Source organism: Scylla paramamosain, chromosome 10, assembly GCF_035594125.1.
Source record: "Scylla paramamosain isolate STU-SP2022 chromosome 10, ASM3559412v1, whole genome shotgun sequence".
Classification (NCBI taxonomy): Eukaryota; Metazoa; Arthropoda; class Malacostraca; order Decapoda; family Portunidae; genus Scylla; species Scylla paramamosain.
In genome coordinates, this window is record NC_087160.1 from 4,382,831 (window position 1) to 4,406,500 (window position 23,670).

The 23,670-nt window shown below is 40.4% G+C and overlaps 1 long non-coding RNA gene across 1 annotated transcript in view; it reads right to left on the reverse strand.

Annotated features, from left to right (window-relative positions):
- Positions 1-318: 318 nt before the first annotated feature.
- Positions 319-23,670, reverse strand: part of LOC135104132 (uncharacterized) — a 126,315-nt gene continuing 102,963 nt past the window's right edge. The window contains exon 3 of the long non-coding RNA XR_010270313.1: positions 319-540. This is a non-coding gene — a long non-coding RNA (uncharacterized LOC135104132). The remainder of the gene's footprint in view (positions 541-23,670) is intronic.

A 23,670-nucleotide genomic window follows, 5' to 3' on the forward strand; every position in this document is an offset into this window, starting at 1 on the left:
ACACATCAAGTAATTAATTCATTTTAGAAGCTGTAATCATGTCTTCCTCAGTAAGATCGTTAGGTTACAGAAATTTATCAACAGAAGTAATTTTGTCACGACCTCGCCTTTAAATGGTAAAAATGGCAATACTGAAGCTTCGTTGCTCAGAGTCAAAGGTTCTTATTCTTAGCGTGCAGGGTTCACAACAAGGAATTGAGATTTCGAGACTATTACCACCACCACCTCCAGCACCACCACCACTTCGTCATCATAGCTCTTCTTTTCGTTGATCTTCCCCCTTTCTCAATATAATTTATTTTAAGTGTGTGTGTGTGTGTGTGTGTGTGTGTGTGTGTGTGTGTGTGTGTGTGTGTGTGTGTGTGTGTGTGTGTGTGTGTGTGTGTGTGTGTGTGTGTGTGTGTGTACATGAGTTACGAAATCAAGACCTACTTAAAGAAAAGAATGGACGTCACAAACAGTCTTTTCAGCCCACCACACTCAAGTCTCGTACAGCTCAGGCCTTCCATACACGGCTGGGTCTCTTAATTCAACCACGAACTGAAGGGGGAAAAGAAAGACAGACTCAAAGCACTCATAGGCAACATATTCTTACAAAACACCAACCTACACAGATCACCAGTCCACTTCAGTCTCTTGATGAATAGACTAAGACTGTTCATTATATAGGTGAGTGTTTTCAAAGTGTCACTGTATAAAAATATAAGAAAATAATGGAAGCTGTGAGAAGCCATCAGACCTACACGTAGCAGTCCCGTAATGAAACATATCTACCTGTTTACATCTATCATCCTCATACAACACTATATCTGATTTTTTTAAGGCGCTTTAATGACTCTGCACTAACAACCTGATTACTGAGTCTATTCCATTCATCTACCACTCTATTCCAAAACTCATTCCTATCTTTTTTTTTTTTTATTATTATTATTTAAGCGTATGGATGGTTGCGTGGATGGATGCCTGGTGGTTTATGGGGTGCTTTAGACCGTAGAGTTATCGTGGTCTATTTAAAAAAGTAGTGAGACCATGTTTATTGTTCTGTGGCAACTTTTTATGAGTCTTGCGATCCTCTTTTATTATGATAACTGCTGTATCCACGGCTATTAATGTTTCTACTACTGCTGCTGCTACTAGTATTACAACAGCAGCAACAACATCAATAGGAACAACAATAACATTTACTGTATTTACCACAACAACAACAACAACTACTACAACTACTACTACTACTACTACTACAGCTACAACAACTACTTCCATCAACACCAGCACCACCACTACCACCATCACCACCACCATCACAAGAAAACACCGGCAACATTATTCTTCACAAAGCAATTTTATAGTGAAAAAAAATTAAGTCAGGTTGAATCACACCTTCTTTGTGTTCACCTTCAGTGCCGCGTGAATATTCGTGTTTATGTTCTTCGTATTCTGCCACTGTTTTTTTTTTTCTTTTTTTTATACTGGTGATGTAGAGAAAGAAAATATTAAGTGGGGTGCATATGTAATTCTCTCTCTCTCTCTCTCTCTCTCTCTCTCTCTCTCTCTCTCTCTCTCTCTCTCTCTCTCTCTCTCTCTCCACAGGCTTGTTTTTTGTCTTAATATATTTTACGTTTTATCATCTTTCCTTCTCATCCGTTTTTCAATTTATGTGCTCTCTCTCTCTCTCTCTCTCTCTCTCTCTCTCTCTCTCTCTCTCTCTCTCTCTCTCTCTCTCTCTCTCTCTCTCTCTCTCTCTCTCTCTCTCGTCCTACACACTCGCTTATCGTATCGCTATTGATAACCTATATGCGTCGACAGCCTACACTAATCTGCCTGACCCATCTCTGTCACACACTCACCTCTCCCTCCCTCCCTCTGTGCCACACTCACCTTCACTCACCTGTCACTCCCTAACTCATATCCAGTCATGGTTTGCGGTCACGTAACCCAACACACTACCACTGTATTCGTGTCCTCTCACTCTCTCAATGTCTAACCTGGTCTGCTGAGAATTTATCATTATGTTTCGTTAAGATTGTGGATAGACATGTCCATTAAATATATGATTTTTATTTCCTACCCGTCACTTCTCTAAGGTCCGTCACACGTTGATGGTTATAGAAGCGAAAGGTAGCAGTGACTAACATAAGGAGATTGTCAGCTGATCAGGGGGTTGAAAGTTTAAGGGGAAGGAGTAACCAGTGGAGGTGAGTGGTGGCGGGGCATGCTGGTGAACTTATCATCATGTTTACCTGTATAATATATTTTTGTAATTCTTTTATTTTAAGAGATTTATTTGACGTGTAAAAGTTAATTATATGTGTTTTATTTTCTCTTTACAGGTGAGTTTGCGAGTGACGTGGATGAAGGTGTCAGTAAATATGTAAGTAATACCTTTAACATTCATTATCATATGTAAGTGTGTTAGTAGGTGAATGATTACAGTAACGAATTAATTAAAGAACAGGGAAAAAAAGAGTGAGTCAGCCAGTAAATAATGTGTTAAGTAAGAAGGTAAGTAATGTCTTTAATAAGTAAGTAATGACCTCAGTGAAAAAGTAAAGAAGGAAAGGAAAGACAAGAAAAGAAAAAAAAAGAAAAAATATAATCTTCCAATATACCTTTTTTTGTTATTATTAATATTTACGTCCCAGAATTCTCTCTCTCTCTCTCTCTCTCTCTCTCTCTCTCTCTCTCTCTCTCTGTCTCTGTCTGTCTCTCTCTCTCTCTCTCTCTCTCTCTCTCTCTCTCTCTCTCTCTCTCTCTCTCTCTCTCTCTCTCTCTCTCTCTCTCTCTCTCTCTCTCTATTTTTGATTCGATCTAGTTATTTTCTTACACGACGTTAGGTAATCGATTACAATTTGTCAAAGAAAAAGAATACACACACACACACACACACACACACACACACACACACACACGAAAATAGACCAGACAAAGACAAACAGACAAACATAGATCAACAGACAGACAGACAGACATGCAAACAAAACAAGGACGCGAAGTGTCTTGAAGCGGAAAATACACCTCAACGATTTGTTTGGAGAAGATTGATTGGTATCTCTGCCTAAATAACAAGGGGAGGGGGGAGAGAGAGAGAGAGAGAGAGAGAGAGAGAGAGAGAGAGAGAGAGAGAGAGAGAGAGAGAGAGAGAGAGAGAGAGAGAGAGAGAGAGAGAGAGTAATAAAGAATGAAAAATATCCGCATGTCTTTTCAAAGTATTCATGAACAAATTTTTTTTCCATTCCTGAATATACATATGAATGAATCAATACGAGAGAGAGAGAGAGAGAGAGAGAGAGAGAGAGAGAGAGAGAGAGAGAGAGAGAGAGAGAGAGAGAGAGAGAGAGAGAGAGAGAGAGAGAGAGAGAGAGAGAGAGAGAGAGAGAGGCACAGGTAAAAAAAAAAAGAAAAAGAAAGAAAAAAAGAAAGGAGGGAAACAAAGAAGTAAAAATCAGACAATAGAATCGAAATAAACCAATAATTACGAAAGAGAAAAATAACAACGGGAACAAAAAAACATAAATAAAAAAATAAAAGTAAAAAAGATAGATATATAAAAAAAATAGTACTTTCCCTTACATTATAACACAGTACACTCCTTCACGGTCCTTTTCGTCTATAACTTCTCATTTCAACCATCACCACCACCATCACCACTACCACCACCACCACCACCACTACCTCCATTACTGCTGCCCTCACTCACCATTCCCCTCACCGCTAATGATGATGGGAGTGTCTATACTGTCTTATAATGACGATATAATGAGGTTACGCAACAGTATTAGGTAACGGGAAGAGGAGGAGGAGGAGGAGGAGGAGGAGGAGGAGGAGGAGGAGTGGCTATTACTGGAGAGAGAGAGAGAGAGAGAGAGAGAGAGAGAGAGAGAGAGAGAGAGAGAGAGAGAGAGAGAGAGAGAGAGAGAGAGAGAGAGAGAGAGAGAGAGAGAGAGAGAGAGAGAGAGAGAGAGAGAGAGAGAATTAAGTTAGCTTTCACTGGAGAGTCTCAACATTAATTTGTCTCCTCTGAATTTCATTTGCTTTTCTTTCTCTGTAACGTTCAATTCTTTCCAGCGTCGTCTCTAATTTCTTTTCCTCCTCAATGATCATATATCACGTCTTCACCTCAACTTCTTTCCTTCCTCTAAATCTTACTCCTTTTATATTTTTCTCCTCCCTCCTCCTCCTCCTCCTCCTCCTGGCAGTATACTGGTTAGGTTCATCGGGCGTACCTTGGACAGTAAATGAGAAGAGAAATGTATTAATATCTTGAGTACTGTGTGGAATGTCTCTAGCTTGCCGCAACTGAGGAATCGTTAGTAATAAAACCCATTTCATAATACCCATAAACGTTGAGGATTTTCGTAAGGGAATACGTAACTTGTGTAATAAATAAAGCACAAGGGTCATTATTTCTTTTTTAGTTAAGAGTCATTCAGTTATAATGGTTTGTATTATATTGCCACGTATGTTTGAATATGTCAGGAAATGTTTTTTTTTTTTTTTTTTTTTTTTTTTTTACAGAATACATTATTGTCTCCTAAATATTCAGTGCGTAATCATGAATACTATTTCTTACTAGCTAGAAGTCAGTCAATCCTTGCAGTGTTTGTTATTTCGCTGCGTATGTTTTAATATGTCAGGAAATATATTTATTTTTAAGAAAACAAAATACATCAGTGTGTCTTGAATATTCATCACGTAATCATGAATATTAAATGCAAAATCACCAGAAAGGGAATATCGTAACATTAAACATTCAAGCTATGGATTTCCTTCAATAATATATCTTCAAGTTCGTCCTGTAGTCATAAATAATTAACGCACAAAAATCGCAACAAAGCAGAGTTCATTGATATGTGCATTACCTGGCATCCTCTTATTCGTCTTGCATTACCTGGCATCCTCTTATTCGTCTTGCATTTAATCTGAACCAAGCTTCCTAAATAAAAGCAAATTCAAGCACTGCCTCCTGCATCAGTAAACAGGAAGCTTTAACCAAGGCGGTTCCATAAATACAATCACAAATATACACAATTTTGTCTTTCCGCACCACACCATTAGTTTCATTTCAATACGGATGGCAAAGTTCAGTTTACTAAGTTTAGGATCTTATTTATTTTTTATTTATTTATTTATTTTTTTCGTAAACAGGATCCGAAATAAAAAGTGTACATGAATATGCATGGTAGAAATATAGGAAGTATTCATTGCTAAATATACATACATACATACATACATACATACACATTTTTATGAAGGAAGGAATAGAGGATCAGTTACTATTTCATTATTTTTATATTTATTTATTTATTTATTTATTTATTTTATTTTTTTCCATGTTTAAAGTCAATCCAGTTTCCTTTTATATCAGCCTGTACATGAAGAATCTATCACCATTACACACCACACGGTTATCATGACAGGCCACCCTTGTACATACGTATGGGGAGAAGGAAGCATGCCACATTCATTGAAAACATGCTACATTAATTGAAAAAGAAGCCAAAACGTTTACTGACCCTGATATTAAATTATTTCCCCCGACTCCCTTTCATTTCAAATAAAACACCAACCTTTATCCGTTTACATGCACAATTTTTTTTCATTGGTTTCGCTTCACTGTGGCTGCCTCCCTCATTCCAGCTTAAAAATGTATTGTATGTATATTTCTTCTTCATTTTTTTTATATATACAATTTATTCGATTAATTTTACCAGTATCCCTCTCTCATATATCCTCCGTTATAATTATATTGATTTCCAGCCATCGTTTCCAGCTATAATTCAATTCATTCCCCAGTATTTGTGTTTATTTTCTATTTCTATTTATTTATTTTTTTTTTCATTCAAGTTCATTCTAAATTTACACACTCATTACCATTCATTCCACTTGTTTTGAATACCACCAGTCAGAAACGGCAATCTACCTCAGAAAATAACTAACAAAAAATAACAGATAAAATATTGAAGTGCCAGGTAAAGACAGGGGAAGATTCTGTGTGTGTGTGTATGTGTGTGTGTGTGTGTGACGGAAGGAGGGCAGCTGGGCGTGTTTGTCTAACCCTGCTGGCCGTTGTGAGTGACAGTGACGGGATGGTGGCGGAGAGAGATAAGCACGATGGGAGTGAGGGCACGGCAGGGGGAGGAAGTGTGTCAGTGGTGGAGCAGGTTCTGAATTCTTTCGTGACCGCTAGATGGCGCGTGAGTCAATAGGTGGGGCGTTTCGTAGGTAAGACTGGGTGCTATTTTAAAACACTTGTATATTTTAAAACAAGAAAATACGAAATTAGTGATAGCGAATAGGATTTTTTTATGGTCTCTCTCTCTCTCTCTCTCTCTCTCTCTCTCTCTCTCTCTCTCTCTCTCTCTCTCTCTCTCTCTCTCTCTCTCTCTCTCTCTCTCTCTACACACAAACTAAATCTTAAAATCTCGTCTCCTGACTCTCTCTTCCTCTTTTCCCTTCCTTGAGCCGCCTCTTGTGCCTTCTTCCTCCCTTCCCCCTCCCTCTCTCCCTAGCCAGCCTTTCAACTTCACCTCCACCTCCTAGCGCACCCCCTCTCCTCCCTGACCAAGAGCGCCACCACCTGCCAGGCGTAAGGCACTCTGCAGGCAAGACAGTGTGTCCTGCAGTCCATCCATCATCAGGGCAGCAAAAGGAGACAGAGGGAGCGTTTAAAAAGGGGAGGGAATGAGAGAAGAGAAGGGAGAGCAAGGCGAAGGAAAAGGATCAAGAAGAAAAATGTGAAGAAAGGAAGAGAAGGCAAAGAAAAATGGTGGAAGAAAATGTCAAAGGAAAGAATCGCGAGGCGGCACAATGCAACGATATTTCGGGTGAGCTTGACACGACACTGCAAAATTCTGAAGCGTTCTTTATATGTACGGAAAGCTGACCATGGGGGAGAGAGAGAGAGAGAGAGAGAGAGAGAGAGAGAGAGAGAGAGAGAGAGAGAGAGAGAGAGAGAGAGAGAGAGAGAGAGAGAGAGAGAGAGAGAGAGAGAGAGACGTAAAACATAACCAGATACAAAGTTGCATCATTCCACAAATAACAAGACTAGCCACAAATCATTATCTAGCGCAGGTCACACAGGTCAAGCGGGCGGACGTTGACCTCTTCCTGACCTGCGTGTACCGTGACCTGCATGCCATCTCCATTGCAAAGTGGAATACGAGTAATGTTTGTCCCTAAACTGGCTCCATTTTCGCCTTTGTTTTTTTTTTTTAATCCATGGAAGTAAATGAATAAATAAATGTACAGCTATTCCCTTTAAATTCCTCTTTTGTTCGGATATTTACTTTTTTTGTTCCCTCTTTTTTTTTTTTTTTTCTTGCGATGGCTTGTCATTCCCGCATTCCTGGCTCGCGGGGACAATGTTATATTTAGCACCGTTAGTTTTGTTCCTATTTGTTCCAGTCCTCCCCGGCTTGCTCCACCTCGCTCACAACACACACATGAATAATGGAAAACTCACGTCCCATGTCCCCCAGTCCTCGCCACCAACTCTCTCTCTCTCTCTCTCTCTCTCTCTCTCTCTCTCTCTCTCTCTCTCTCTCTCTCTCTCTCTCTCTCTTCCTCTTCCCTTTTGTTCCCTCTCCAGTCTGTTAGCCATCAACTTCCTTCTTCACCCTCCCTTCCCTTCAATCAATTGTCCCAGATTTCAGCTCGTTATCCAACTTTGCTTCATTATCCAATTCTTAGTTATTATCTGAACTTAGTTAACCCTTTGATGGCTACGTATTTGGTACACCTTTCCTTAATTACTGATCACTCTGAGACACTTCTACTTGTTCTACAGCCACCACCAACCTTTGAAATAAGTAAAAAATAACGAAATATATTCCTTTTCCTTCCATATTTTCTTATAGATGCTTATAAAGATTTCATGCATTGCTTCTGGCGCTGCTGTCTCGTATTTCAGTAATTAATAACACATCGTATCGTGACAAAACTTCCTAATGGTGACAGTAAACACCCACACATCCATCACTCTATCAACCAGCCACCCAATGACAGTAGTAGGGCAAGTGGGTTAAGAGGGTAATAATTCTGACAGTAACAAGCATGAGGGGAACAAAGTGCAACTGGCGCCGTGACAAGGTGGGTGCAGTGTATCATGGGGAGATGGCTGGGGTGTACCTAGAGAGGAGGACTGGGTTTAAGGTGCAAGTTTAAGATGACAGTTGGCAAGATGTGAAGCTTTTGGCACGTATAATACAGCTACTCTCTCTCTCTCTCTCTCTCTCTCTCTCTCTCTCTCTCTCTCTCTCTCTCTCTCTCTCTCTCTCTCTCTCTCTCTCTTTATTTTATCCTCTTCATCCACTTCTCTCCTTCCTATATCACTTCCTGTCTTTCTCTCCAGCTGCATCCATTTCCCTTCTTTCCTCCCCTCGCCTCCTTATCTCCTCTTATTTCTCTTCTTCCACTCCTCTCCTCCTCCTCCTCCTCCTCTACCCATTCCTCCTCTTCTCCACTCTCTCGCCCTACCTTGTTCCATTACTGTACTAATATGTACACAAGTTAATCGAGCACACACACACACACACACACACACACACACACACACACACACACACACAATGTTCTGAGAAAGGTGCATACACACGTTTCTCTCAAGACCTTCAGTGAGTACATACATACATACATACATACATACATACATATATATACATACAAACAAACATACACAGACGTTCACATATACATTTCCGGGTCATACATAATATATGCGAGACTTTAGTGCTAAAAGTTTCCCAAATATGGAAGTTTGTCATTCTCCTCCTCCTCCTCCTCCTCCTCCTTACTTTCTTCCATCTTTTGCATCTTGTCCAAGTCTTTCTGCTCTCTTCTATATGTCTGTCCGTATGTATGTATGTATATATATGTATGTATAACCACCTCTCTCTCTCTCTCTCTCTCTCTCTCTCTCTCTCTCTCTCTCTCTCTCTCTCTCTCTCTCTCTCTCTCTCTCTCCAGACCCACGAAAAAGAAAAACACGCATTTCACCCTTCACCGTGAAAGGAATGATGGAAGGAAGGATAAATGACAGAAGAAAAAGATGGACAAGATGGATGAGAAAAGGGAGAGAGGAAGAGGGAAAGGGGAGAGGGAAAGGAGAGAGGGGAGGGAGTGAGGGAAGGGAGAGAGTGGCCAGGCAGTATCTAAGCCAGCCGTCGCTCTGATCCCTTCCAGCTGGCGTGTCTGTGGCGAAGACTCACTCAGTTCTGTACAATTCTCATGCCACGCCTCTGCCGCTCCTCAGACGCAGGTATTACTTCGCCCCCTCAGTGGAATTAAGTTTGTGTAGTAGCGTGTCGGGTACTCTTGGGAAGGAAACACGTGAGAGATACACTTTGTAGACAGATAGGTAATTAAATAAGACAAGGTAGCGAGGGAAGTGTTCGACTTTACTGTTACTTCATTGTATCCACCCCTTACACACTGCCAGCCAATATGAATTAGATAATTGGAATTGTTATTTTTTTTTTTTTATGTAGGAAGGATACTGGCCAAGGGCAACAAAAATCTAATAAAAAAAATGCCCACTGAAATGCTTCACTACTACTACTACTACTACTACTACTACTGTTAGTCATAGTATCATAATCAGCAGCAGGAAAGGCTAATGCAACAAGCACACTGGTATACCTTGCTTACGACCATAATCTGTCCCAAAGTCGCCGTCGGAAACACAAAAAAAAAAAAAAAAACAGTCGGATGGCAAGACATTATCCTCAAAAAAAAAAAAAAAAAGTTAAAACAAAACAAAAGATCATCAATTAAAAGTGCAGTAAAACGCGTATAACCAATGCCTTTTACCCTACAATGCATAGTGCAGTGTTTATCATTGGCAAATATATCAACAGAGTCACGAAAACACATAAAAATGGTAATCACACAAGTGACTAGTTGGTCGTATGCTAACTTAGTTGTTGTAAGCAAAAACAAATAAAATAAATAAATAAATAAATAAATAAAATAAAATAATAATATAATAATAATAATAATAATAATAATAATAATAATAATAATAATAATAATAATAATAATCTTTTGGTCAATAACGCGTTACTTCTAAATCAAATACTTCCTATCTCCAGTATCCCACATCAAACTTTTTACTAACGGTGATGAAAACAAAGAAAGATGGAACCGGCTCCACTTGTATCAGTACCGTGGGATTCAAGACGCCCCTGGAGACGGAGGAGGAAGGCACAACCGCAGCAGGAAGGCGGCGGGGGGAGGAAGAGGGTGAGAGGGATTAGGTAGACATGACTGATGACTGAAAAGAAAACAGGAAAGGAAAAGAATGAAATCGAGCTTAGTTTTTAAGTCCGACCGCTACCATCCATTAGTGCACATACATACATACATACATACATACATACATATATATTTACATATAGCCAAACAGCCAGACAGACAGAAACAAACAGATACAGACAGATAAGATATGCAGACGAAATGACAGTCAAACACAAACATAGATAATTACGCAGAGAGAGAGAGAGAGAGAGAGAGAGAGAGAGAGAGAGAGAGAGAGAGAGAGAGAGAGAGAGAGAGAGAGAGAGAGAGAGAGAGAGAGAGAGAGAGAGAGAGAGAGAGAGAGAGAGAGAAAGCAGAAACAAAGGCAGTCAGTTGGTGAGGAGGATAACAGCACAGATAAAGCTCCCCAAGAAAGCAACAAGAGAGAGGCGAGTCAGGCGATGAGTGACTGAGGCGGAGAAACACAACGCCTGGGAAGAAACACAAACACTGGAGAGCTGATGAAGGTAACGACGCGTGGGATTAACGCTGCTGCACTGATGACCAAGGGCTGGGATGCACACTATAGTCATTTCCAGTTTTTTTTTTCTTTTTTTAATGCACAGGAAGACCCAAAGACAAAAAGGAAATTCAGGAGATGGAAACACATTGAAGTAACACCAATTTCCTTTCTCATATAACATTTAATACTAAAGAAAGAGCCAATGCAGGTTTAGAGGTGTCTTGAAATTCTTCTCCAGATATAAGAGGGAAAAAAGACAGATGCAGACAGAGTTCTAGAGTCTACAAACATTTACTATTCCTCTCTCATTTCTAAGCACTCTGGACTGCTGGGAGTGTGCACGTTACTGCGTTATCTAAGATTTATTTGTAGATATACCAGGGAGTGAGGAAGGGAGGGAGGGAGGGAATTAAGGAATGAAGGGAGGAACGAACGAACAAACGAAGGAGGAAGGAAAGAAGGAACGAGTGAAGGAAGGAAGGAAGGAAGGAGGAAAGGAAGGAAAAAAGGAAGGAATGAACGAACGAACGAACGAACGAACGAAGGAGGAAGGCATGAAGGAGTGAAGGAAGGAAGGAAGGAGTGACGTATAGGGCCCCATAAACTTAAAAAGCGGTATCCATTTTTAAGTCAAGTAATTAGCATCTCATCAGCACTTTTAAAGACGCAACCCCGCCTGGCCACACGGGGACATTATTATTATTATTATTAGTAGTAGTAGTAGTAGTAGTAGTAGTAGTAGTAGTAGTAGTAGTAGTAGTAGTATCAGCAGTAATAGTAGTATTAATACCATCATTACCACCATCATAGTTACTATTATCAGAGATGTACCCTAAATAAAGATAAACTAAAGTAACTTAATACATAACTAGACGATTAACTACCTGACTCACTAACATACAAAATAAATAGATAAAAAAAATGAAAAAAATGAAAAAAAAATGTAAAAAAAAAAAATCAGGAAAAATAATACAATGAGAAATTTAAACGCCCAACAATGAATAAAGCACAAAATAAAAACAAACAAAAAAACAAAACAAAACAAAAATAAGAATTCAACTTCATAACACTTACATTTGAGCACCAAGTACGAGAAAAAAATAAAAATAAAAACAATGAACACTCCACAAAAAAAAACTACTGCAACATTACCTTCTCACCTCTCACTTCTCACCAATACTCTTCATTTACAAGGCACACACGCAAAGAGGAACGCTATGAGGTCCAGCCAGGCCAGCAAGGGTCAGGGCGTGTGAGTGAGTGGTGAGGTGAATGTAATGGGAAGCAGTGCATATATTAATTGATTAGTGAAGGGTGGAGATATACGGTAAACACACACACACACACACACACACACACACACACACACACACACACACACACACACACACACACACACACACACACACACACACACACACACACACACACACGGGCAGTCGATTGGTATTTCTCTCTCTCTCTCTCTCTCTCTCTCTCTCTCTCTCTCTCTCTCTCTCTCTCTCTCTCTCTCTCTCTCTCTCTCTCTCTCTCTACGAATGCAATAAGTGAGAAATAAAATAGTGAGAAAAAATAAAGATAACAAAAAACAAAGCAGAGAGAGAGAGAGAGAGAGAGAGAGAGAGAGAGAGAGAGAGAGAGAGAGAGAGAGAGAGAGACCAAGCCAAGCCAGACCTGACCAAAGATGAGGGAAACAATTATAATGCAAAGCGGTACCAGAAAAGATACTACAATTTTCCACACAAGCAGCAATACACTGAGGAAGGGAGGATTACGAGAACCGGCAGAGTGATTAGGGAAGGTAAAAGTGATACCTGTCTTCATTACGAGCTATTGTCCAAGCCGTGCAATGGTAATCTCCTTTGTCTGTATGTATGGATGAATGTTTTTCTCTTGAGTGAGGGAGGGAATGAGGGAGAGGGAGAGGGAGTGAGGAAGAGAAGACAAGTAGATATAAACACACATATAGGATAGAAATATACAAACTGACAGACACTGAGAGATAAGTAGGTTACGTTAGCTTAGGTTGGGGGATAAACTAATTGATATACATAGACTGACACATACATTGATACATATAGATACACAGACAGACAGGTAAAAATGCAGGCAGATAGATCCACAAATAGACAAACAAGCATAATACACAACAAACATTTCCACACACACACACACACACACACACAGACACACTTACTTCTCCTTTAGTGTGTCACCTTCTTACCCCATAAAGCACGTTACTGAGTGAACGTAGCTTGCGGTATCTAGAGCAAACCTGCAAGTGACAGCCGCATCACGGTGAGCCACTGTCAACTGTGTACACTTGTCTGTAGCAATGACACATCGCCGCCACATGTGTCATCTATGTGTCAGCTGTTCTCATGTCGTATATAAAAACTCACGAGTGCATTTGCAGATGTATAACGTTAAAATGGCTTTAAAAGAGAGAGAGAGAGAGAGAGAGAGAGAGAGAGAGAGAGAGAGAGAGAGAGAGAGAGAGAGAGAGAGAGAGAGAGAGAGAGAGAGAGAGAGAGAGAGAGAGAGAGAGAGAGAGAGAGAGAGAGAGAGATTAATATTGCGTCCTATATTTTGCATAGTGTGTTATGGAAATGAAAAATAAAGCAGGAGAAAAAAAAATTGCTTGCAGGAGGAGGAGGAGGAGGAGGAGGAGGAGGAGGAGGAGGAGGAGGAGGAGGAGGAGGAGGAGGAGGAGGAGGAAGAAGAGGAGGAGGAGGAGGAGGAGGAGGAGGAGGAAGAGGAGGAGGAAGAGGAAAAGAAGGAGGAGGAGGAGGAGGAACAAGAAGAACAAGAACAAGAACAAGAACAAGAACAAGAAAAAGAAGAAGAAGAAGAAGAAAGATAAAGTTGAGAGAGACGCAAGCTGTAACAGACAAGCACCACCACCACCACCACCACCACCACCACTACAGTAACTAATCCAAGTGTGCCTTCAGCTGGTGTCTTGCACAGCTGGCCGACCATACACACACACACACACACACACACACACACACACACATCTTCCCACACCTACAAACCCATTCCCTCCCTCCCTTCCTCCCTCCCCTTACTTCAAACACATCTCCCTTATACTATACACTTCAAACTCTCTTCAAGCCCATAACACTGACTGACTTTCCTCCCGCCACTTCACACATTATTTTCCTCTCCCTTCCCCCTTCATTACCATCTCTCCATCTCCCTTCACCTCCTCTCCCAGTCATTCTTCCCCTCCCTTAACCCTTTACTGCCTCCGCCCCCATCACCATTCACTCCCCCTCTCTCCATCTCTCCTCACCTCCTCTCCCAGTCATTCTTCCCCTCCCTTCACCTTTTACTGCCTCCCCCCATCACCGTTCACTCTCCCCCCACTCTCTGCTTACTCTCCTTCCCTCTCTCTTTCAAGCACACGCAACATGAACATTGTGGGTTTTACGAAGGAGAATACTTCTAAATTTGCATACAAGTCCACTACACAGGTGCCTTACAGGAGGAGGAGGAGGAGGAGGAGGAGGAGGAGGAGGAGGAGGAGGAGGAGGAGGAGGAGGAGGAGAACATGGTGCAGGAGATAGAAAATAGGAAACGAAGAATAAGCAGGAGGAGAAGGAAGAGGAGGAGGAGGAAAGACAAACTCCCATATTTGGGAATTTTTTTGCACTGAAATCTTTCGCATATATTATTTATGACACAGAAATGTATATGTATGCATGTATGTATGTATGTATGTATGTATGTATGTATTTGGATGTGTGTATATACATGTTTAAGTTTAATTATTGGACGCCTTGAGAGAAACGCGAGTAATTATGAATGTGTGTGTGTGTGTGTGTGTGTGTGTGTGTGTGTGTGTGTGTGTGTGTGTGTGTGTGTGTGTGTGTGTGTGTGTGTGTGTGTGTGTGTGTGTGTGTCGATTAACTTATGCACATATTAGTACAGTAATGGAACAAGGTAGGGCGAGAGAGTGAAGGAGGAGGAGGAGGAGGAGGAGGAGGAGGAGGAGGAGGAGGAGGAGGAGGAGGAGGAGGAGGAGGAGGAGGAGGAGGAGGGAGACGAACGGTATAGGATGAGTAAGAGGAGATAAGGAGACGAGAGAATGAAGGACAGGACACAGAAGCAGCTGAAGAGAAAGACAGGAAGTGACGAATGAAGGAGAAAAAACAAAACAAAAACAAATGGGAGATAATAAAAAGAAAACACTAAAAAGGGATAAGAAAGAAACAAAGAAAACACAAAGAAACACAAAAGAACAATTAAAAGTAAACCCATTAACCAAATCAAGACTGTAACTAAATAAAAAAAATAAATAAAAAGAAAAAAATAACACGAGAACAGAAGAGGAATAGGAGGAGGAGGAGGAGGAGGAGGAGGAGGAGGAGGAGGAGGAGGAGGAGGAGGAGGAGGAGGAGGCGGAGGAGGAGGAGGAAAATGAGATCACGGGCTGCTCAGGTACTCATAATGGACGTGTGAGGGGGGAAGGAAGGAGGAAGAAGGAAGGAGGAACGGAGTAGGAAGGAGGGAGGAGGAGGGAAAGAGGGAAGGAGATGCAGGCGTGTCTATGGAGCAGTTAGGAAGGAGGTCAGGTCAGAGAGAGAGAGAGAGAGAGAGAGAGAGAGAGAGAGAGAGAGAGAGAGAGAGAGAGAGAGAGAGAGAGAGAGAGAGAGAGAGAGAGATGAATAGTGATAGGCTGAAACTTTCCTGTTCTCGCTTCCTCCTTTCTCTTTGTTTTTCCTTCCTTTTCACTTTTCCTCCTCCTCTTCCTTCCTCTCGCTCTAATTTGCTCTATTAATGTGCTAATGTGTACATAAGGCAACACACACACACACACACACACACACACACACACACACACACACACGAAGACAAGGAGAGACAAAAACGTTATATATTGAATAAATAAATAAAAAAAAAAGTTGATATCTTTTTACTATTTTTGTCATTTTATTTTTTATTCTTGGTTTTCTTTTCCTTCCTCATTTCTTCCTCCTCCTCCTCCTCCTCCTCCTCCTCCTCCTCCTCCTCCTCCTCCTCCTCCTCCTCTTCCACCACCTCCTGCTCCTTCTCCTCAAGCATTTCCTCTTGTTCCATTGTTTTTGTCATTGTTTTTTTGTGGGAGTGTCAGGAGAAAAATGAAGGATGGATAAGAAGGAAAAAGACGGAAGATGAAGATGAAAAGATGACGACGATAAAGAAAAAAACAAACAAATAACAATAGAAGAAGAAGAAGAAGAAGAAGAAGAAGAAGAAGAAGAAGAAGAAGAAGAAGAAGAAGAAGAAGAAGAAGAAGAAGAAGAAGAAGAAGAAGAAGAAGAAGAAGAAGAAGAAGAAGAAGAAGAAGAAGAAGAAGAAGAAGAAGAAGAAGAAGAAGAAGAAGAAGAAGAAGAAGAAGAAGAAGAAGAAGAAGAAGAAGAAGAAGAAGAAGAAGAAGAAGAAGAAGAAGAAGAAGAAGAAGAAGAAGAAGAAGAAGAAGAAGAAGAAGAAGAAGAAGAAGAAGAAGAAGAAGAAGAAGAAGAAGAAGAAGAAGAAGAAGAAGAAGAAGAAGAAGAAGAAGAAGAAGAAGAAGAAGAAGAAGAAGAAGAAGAAGAAGAAGAAGAAGAAGAAGAAGAAGAAGAAGAAGAAGAAGAAGAAGAAGAAGAAGAAGAAGAAGAAGAAGAAGAAGAAGAAGAAGAAGAAGAAGAAGAAGAAGAAGAAGAAGAAGAAGAAGAAGAAGAAGAAGAAGAAGAAGAAGAAGAAGAAGAAGAAGAAGAAGAAGAAGACAACCAAAAAAACAAAACCACTGAACAGTATAAAAAAAAAAAAAAAAAAAGAAAAAGAAGGACCACACCTAGCAGTGACGTCATGAGCACTCATTAAGGTGTAGGAAAGTCTTTGATGCAGCCAAACACATTATCCTTCCTTCCTTCCTTCCCTCCTCTCCCTCCCTCCCTCCTTCCCACGTCTCCTCTCCCTCTCTCCCTTTCTGGCATTCCTCCGCGTTCCTCCCATTCTGAGTCTTCTCAATTCCTTCGATGACTGTCCTCCTCCTCCTCCTCCTCCTCCTCCTCCTCCTCCTCCTCCTCCTCCTCCTCCTCCTCCTCCTCCTTCTACTACTGCTAATGCTCCTTCAACCCTCTTCTCCTCTATCTTCTACTTTTTCTCTCTCTCCTGCTCCTCCTTCTTCTACTACTAATGTTCCTCCAACCCTCTCCTCCTTTACCTCCTACTTCTCTTCCTTCTCTTTCTCCTCCTACTTCTACTATCCATTAATGCTCCTTCAACTCTTCTTCCTTATATCTTCTCCTATTTCTCTTACTTCTCTTCTCCTCCTGCACTGTTCTTTACCTCTTGCATCTCTTCATCTTTCTCTTTCTTTTCCTTGTCATTTTCTTGCGTCGTTTTCTATTTCTTCATTTCCTTGCTTTACATTAGATGGTGGAGCAATAACAGGCAGTCTCACATTTGGCCATTTCCTTCATTTTTACCTTCCCACCTCATTCCATCTGCTTGTCGTCTTCTTTTTCCTCTTACTCTTCCATTATTATTCTTCAGTTTCCCTTTTCTACCTCCTCCTCCTTCTCCTACTACTATTTCTCTCTCTCTCCTCATTCTCCTCCTCCTTTTTCCCGCCTCTCTTCTTTCTATCTTTTCATCTGTGTTCTTCTCCTCCTCCTCCATTTTCATCTGCATTCTTCTTCTCCTCCTCCTCCTCCTCTTCTTCATTCAGCATTCTTAAGCTTTCTTCGTCTCTCCTTTTCTTTATCACTCTCTTCCTTGTTATTCTTTGCAGTCCTTTTTGCTACAGTTTTGTTTCCACTCACCTTCATTGCTCTCTCTCTCTCTCTCTCTCTCTCTCTCTCTCTCTCTCTCTCTCTCTCTCTCTCTCTCTCTCTCTCTCTCTCTCTCTCTCTCTCTCTCTCTCTCGTTTTTTTCCTCTTTCGTTTCTTCCTTTTTCTTTTTTTTTTACTTTTGATTATCTTTTTTTTTTAATTATTCATTTTAACTTTTTTCAACCATTCATTATTCTCCTTTACCATCCTTGTTCCTTCTTATTTTCTTTCTCTAAACTCTTATTATTCTCTTTCCTAGCAGTTCTTTCTCTTCCTTTTTTTCCCCCTCCTATTCACATTTTTTTCATTACTTTGTTTCCTTTCTTGAATTTGTCCTCCTATTTTCTCGTTATTTTTTCTCTTCATCTTTCTTCTCTTCGCCTCATTTCTTTCCTTTCCTCCAACTTCCTCGCCTTTTTTTCAATATCATCATCTATTTATTCGTTATTCTTCGTCTTCATGTTTCTTCTCTTCGCTTGATTTTCATTCTCTCTTCTTTTTTCTCTTTCCTTGCTTCTTTTCTAATCTCCTTGTTTATCTGTTGTTCTTTTACTATCCTCTTTCTTCTGTTTACATCATTTAGCTCCTTTCCGCCATATTGCTTTCTTTCTTTACCTTTTATTCTCATATTTCTTCAGTTCATTCATTTTCCTTCGTTCCTCTATCCTCCTTTCTTTCCTAACCTCTTCTTTTATTTATATGATGTTGTTCCTGTTCAAGTTTCATTTATTTCATTTATTTACATCACTTACCATCTCTCTCTCTCTCTCTCTCTCTCTCTCTCTCTCTCTCTCTCTCTCTCTCTCTCTCTCTCTCCTGTTCACTTTCTTACTTTTCTTTTTACCTAAGTTATTCCATGTTTTCACCGTTTCTCGTATTCATAAAACGTACCTTAACTATTTTCTTTCACTTTTTTCTTTACTCTATCTCTTTCTTGTCGACTTTTCTACTACTTTCTTCTTTCTTATTTGTTCTTTCTTTTCACTGTTTCTCGTATTCATAAAACGTACCACTTTTTTTTCTTAAGGGGGGAAGAGAGAGGGTCCGAATGAAGCAGGACAAAGGTACAGAAAAAAAAGGGGAAAAAATTCAAACTTTCCTTCTCCCCGCGTCATGTCCACTCTCTTTAAATTTATCTTTCTTACTACGCATTTCTCTCTCTCTTCTTTCTTCTCTACCATTTGTACCTCTCTCTCTCTCTCTCTCTCTCTCTCTCTCTCTCTCTCTCTCTCTCTCTCTCTCTCTCTCTCTCTCTCTCTCTCTCTCTCTCAAGGTCAGAACAAACTAAGGAAGACTTTTATTTGTTCGTGTTTCATTAAATTGGGAACTCTCTTTCTCTCTCTCTCTCTCTCTCTCTCTCTCTCTCTCTCTCTCTCTCTCTCTCTCTCTCTCTCTCATGGGAGGAGGGGGAGCGTGCGTTTCAGTGATTACAAAACAATGAATACACTTGAGAGAGAGAGAGAGAGAGAGAGAGAGAGAGAGAGAGAGAGAGAGAGAGAGAGAGAGAGAGAGAGAGAGAGAGAGAGAGAGAGAGAGAGAGAGAGAGAGAGAGAGAGAGAGAGAGAGAGAGAGAGAGAGAGTTTTATACCTACAGTTAGAAAAAAAAATTCCTTTGGTGTTAACTTTACCACACACACACACACACACACACACACACACACACACACACACACACACACACACACACACACACCACGGGTAAAGGGTTAAGACAGTGTCACGAGGCTGAGATGAGCAATTAAGTGTTCCTGACAGTGACATCAACAGGAGGAGGAGGAGGAGGAGGAGGAGGAGGAGGAGGAGGAGGAGGAGGAGGAGGAGGAGGAGGAGGAGGAGAGGCGCAGCGCTCTCTCCCTGTGCCTTCATTTGAGGACAGAGTGGCGGGGCAGTGCTGTCATTGGTGCAACTGAGAGATAAAGAGTAGTAGTAGTAGTAGTAGTAGTAGTAGTAGTAGTAGTAGTAGTAGTAGTAGTAGTAGTAGTAGTAGTAGTAGTAGTAGTAGTAGTAGTAGTGTTAATATTTCCTCTCAGTAAACAATGTATGCCTCTCCAGAAAAAAATACTAAAAATAAAATAAGTGAAAAAAAAGCACCATGCTCTGTGCGGAGGAACTACTTTATGATGAACAAAAGATGAGGAAAAAAGTAATTGTTATAATGGAAGTACCTCCTTGTTTTAATATGCTAAGCCTGTACGAAGTTTTATGAATGCAGAGTTAATTAAACTTTGCAGAAAATGGTGTAGATTCCACATCTTTCTCGTTCAAAACGTTGCTTTCTCAAATTATATCAGAATAATAAGTTACCTGAAAATTTTAATAATATTACTTTCATTAATAATATAACAAACCTCACTTTCTTGAATTCACCTTGACTATAAATTTACTTCAAACTATTAATTTCTTTTTAAGCAAGACTTGAAGGCACTCCTTGGTGTGTAATATAATATCTGCACATTCTATTATTCGTAAACCTTTTGACGTTTGAAGACAACCTCCAACATTCACACCACACTCACTTTTAATACAGGCGTGGCACAGGCACAAGGAAACAAGTAAATATATCACTGAGGACTAATACCACTGTTCTTGTCTTTCATTTCCTCAAGGGTTGGGTTTCCTTCACTTTACTTTTGCTCTCTCTTACTTCAGCTTCGAACTCGCATATCATCAAGGAAGGCATCAGATAACAGATAACACAAATGTCAAGTCTCGGGAGCAGTTTCCTATTTCCTTACAGTGACTCCGAAGTGCTCCACCGTCTTGGATCCCTTTTAGACTCTTAGAAAATCCATAAGTACTGAAACCTTTCATAATATAACATCGAATAGATTCTGAGAGAGAGAGAGAGAGAGAGAGAGAGAGAGAGAGAGAGAGAGAGAGAGAGAGAGAGAGAGAGAGAGAGAGAGAGAGAGAGAGAGAGAGAGAGAGAAAGTATAGAAACCTTTCGAAATATACAGTAAGATTTAATAAATTAATAAAAAAAAATACGTAACTAGAGAAACCTTTCGTATTATGAGATCCAACACAGTAATAGGGGGAAAAAAAAAGTCACTGAAACCTTTCCTAATACAATATAAGATCAACATAACGGGATAAAAAAAACAAAAAAACATGCGCATTAAAACCTTTCGTAACATAAGATCTAACACATTAACAGAAAATAAATAAAAAAAAAGCACTGAAACGTTTCGTAATACAGGATGTAATAGCTTTCATTAACCACTACAAGCACCGTATACAGAGGAGTCAGCCGTCACATTGCACCGCCTACTAACATTGTCCTGCACCACACACTGACCTCTGACCTTACACGGGACACAATTGAGCACCATCCCGGCCTGTAATACGATGACCCACCAGCAATTCAGTTCAAAATTTCCCTAATTGGATTCATACAAGGCACTGCTGTGTTAGGGGAGCCGCTAGTGACTCCGCCGAGCTCTGACAAAGGAAACGCGGCCAGTAAAGCACCAGGATCATTCATAGTGTGTGCTGGCATTGCGCCGTGTCTTCCCTCACATGGTCTCTCTGCTGTCTATATGTGTATGTATGTGTCTGTCTATCTATCTCTCTCTATCCTCGTATTGTCATTTTCTTTCACTTTTTTTTTTCTGAGTCATTTCGTCACTCACTTCTTTAACCACCTCCTTTAATTTTGCCGCTATTCTTTAAATTCTTTCTATCTTCCATGTTAAACTATAATTAATCTTGCAAAACACAGTTACTAATGTATATTTCATTCCTCAATACCACACTAACTGCTTCCCTCCCTCCTCCTTCCACTCACACGCCCTCTCATCCTCCAGCCCCACGCCACAGCCTCGTTACTCCTACCACTCTCTACATTCCACAGTCTCGGCACTCATTCTACCCTCTCCATTCCACAGGTTCGCCAAACATTCCTCATTCAAGACTCAGTTAAACACTACCAACATCTCCCCTTCATTACTAGCAGAATTGCACTGGAGGGGCAAAAAATGGAAATAAAAATATCACAGGAGCTTCAAAATATATCTAATAAAAAAGAGAGAAAAATAACAGAAAAAATATTAATTCATGATCATAATTCTTCAACATCACGCAGAAATATGTTAATGACGAGGCTACTCAAATCATAAGCCTAGATCTGTAGCAATAACATGCATCATCCTGTACTTGAATATTACCAATTTTTTTTTACATGCATGACAGCTCTCCACCCACTGACGGCCAGACCAGGGCAACACCAACACACAGACACCAACACAAACACAAACACACCAACACAAACACACTAGCACATACACGACTACACATACATACCTACACATACACACCAACATATACATAAAGTCTTGAAAGCCACCAACTCCACCAGTCTACATCATATTGTTCACACTGCAACTGTCAATCATTGATGCTTCCTGTAAGATCCCCTTCACCTGTTGCGGAGATGAATTATAAGTTTTGATATACCTTGATTTTATTTTTTAGAGGAATTCAGATAAGTAAAAGCAGTAGTAGTAGTAGTAGTAGTAGTAGTAGTAGTAGTAGTAGTAGTAGTAGTAGTAGTAGTAGTAGTAGTAGTAGTAGTAGTAGTAGTAGTAGTAGTAGTAGTAGTAGTAGTAGTAGTAGTAGTAGTAGTAGTAGTAGTAGAAGAGCTAGCGTCAGCAGAACAGAGAATGACTAATACCATACAAGGGAACGAAAACATTTCTTACGAGAGAAGATTAGAACTTTTAAATTTACATTCGTCAGAGAGGCGTAGATTAATATGGGACCTGACAGAGGTATTAAAAAAGGCATCAGGGATATAACAAAGCTAATATACACAAAATCCTTAGGCCTAGTAATCAGAATAGGACGAGAAATAAAGGGTTCAAGCGTATAAAAAAAAGGGAGTAGGAAACAGGGAGAAATTAGCACAACAGAATAGTAGAGGACTGAAAAGAAGTAGAGGACTGAAAAGAAGATTCGGTAATCAAACTAGACCAGTTTATGAATAGGGATGATTGGCGGATATAGGGAGGTACGTGTGCTTCATGGAGAGAATACTACGTGTGGGCCTGATGGGTTCTTGAAGCTTCCCTTGTTTTTCTTATGTTGTAGTAGTAGTAGTAGTTAGTAGTAAGTAGTAGTAGTAGTAGTAGTAGTAGTAGTAGTAGTAGTCGTAGTAGTAGTAGTAGTAGTAGTAGTAGTAGTAGTAGTAGTAGTAGTAGTAGTAGTAGTAGTAGTAGTAGTAGTAGCAGCAGTAGTAGTAAATAACATTAGCAGTTAGAATAGCACCAGCAAAATAATACACAACATAACACACACACACACACACACACACACACACACACACACACACACACACACACATCTTCCCACACCGAGATCGCGACAGCATCCACACCCCGCATACTCACAGCCATGAATAATGAGGGCAATGAAGGTACCGTGGCGGAGGCGGCGCGGGGTGCGTGGATCACAGTAATGAGCGGTGATGTAACTGCAGGTGGGGTGCTTTAAATGGGCCACTTAGGGAACCATTAGTGGGTGAAGACGGAGTGGCAGGAGAGTGTTAGTGAAAGTTACGCATGTCTTACGTTATTTATTGCCTTACGTACCTGCAGACGGAAGGAGAGAGAGCGTACGACCAAGGTGGAGTGAAGAAGAGATCTCGTAAGACGCCATGACATCAAGAGTAAGAGGGTAAAGGTGTGAGTGACTAGAGTGAACGAGAGGTAGATGAGAAGAGTGAGTGAATGTTAGAAGGGTATTTATTGCAACTGAAGACGCAAGGAAGGAGAGAGAGAGAGAGAGTATGACCGGGGGAGAGTGATGAAAGGAGGGCAAGATGATATGACCTTGAGTATGAGATTGATGGTGGGTGACTACATAAGAACATAGTAAAATAAGGGAAGCTGCAAGAAGCCATCAGGTCTACACGTGGCAGTCCCTGTAAGAAACATACCTACCAATTTCCACTCATCATCCCCATCCATAAATTTGTTTAATCTTTTAAAGTCCTCTAATGTCTCAGCACTAACAACCATCTACCACTATTTGAGAACCAATTCCCTTCTTATCTCTTAAAAATCTAAAATCTTACAAGCTTGAACCCCTCATTTCTATTCTATCCTGATTACT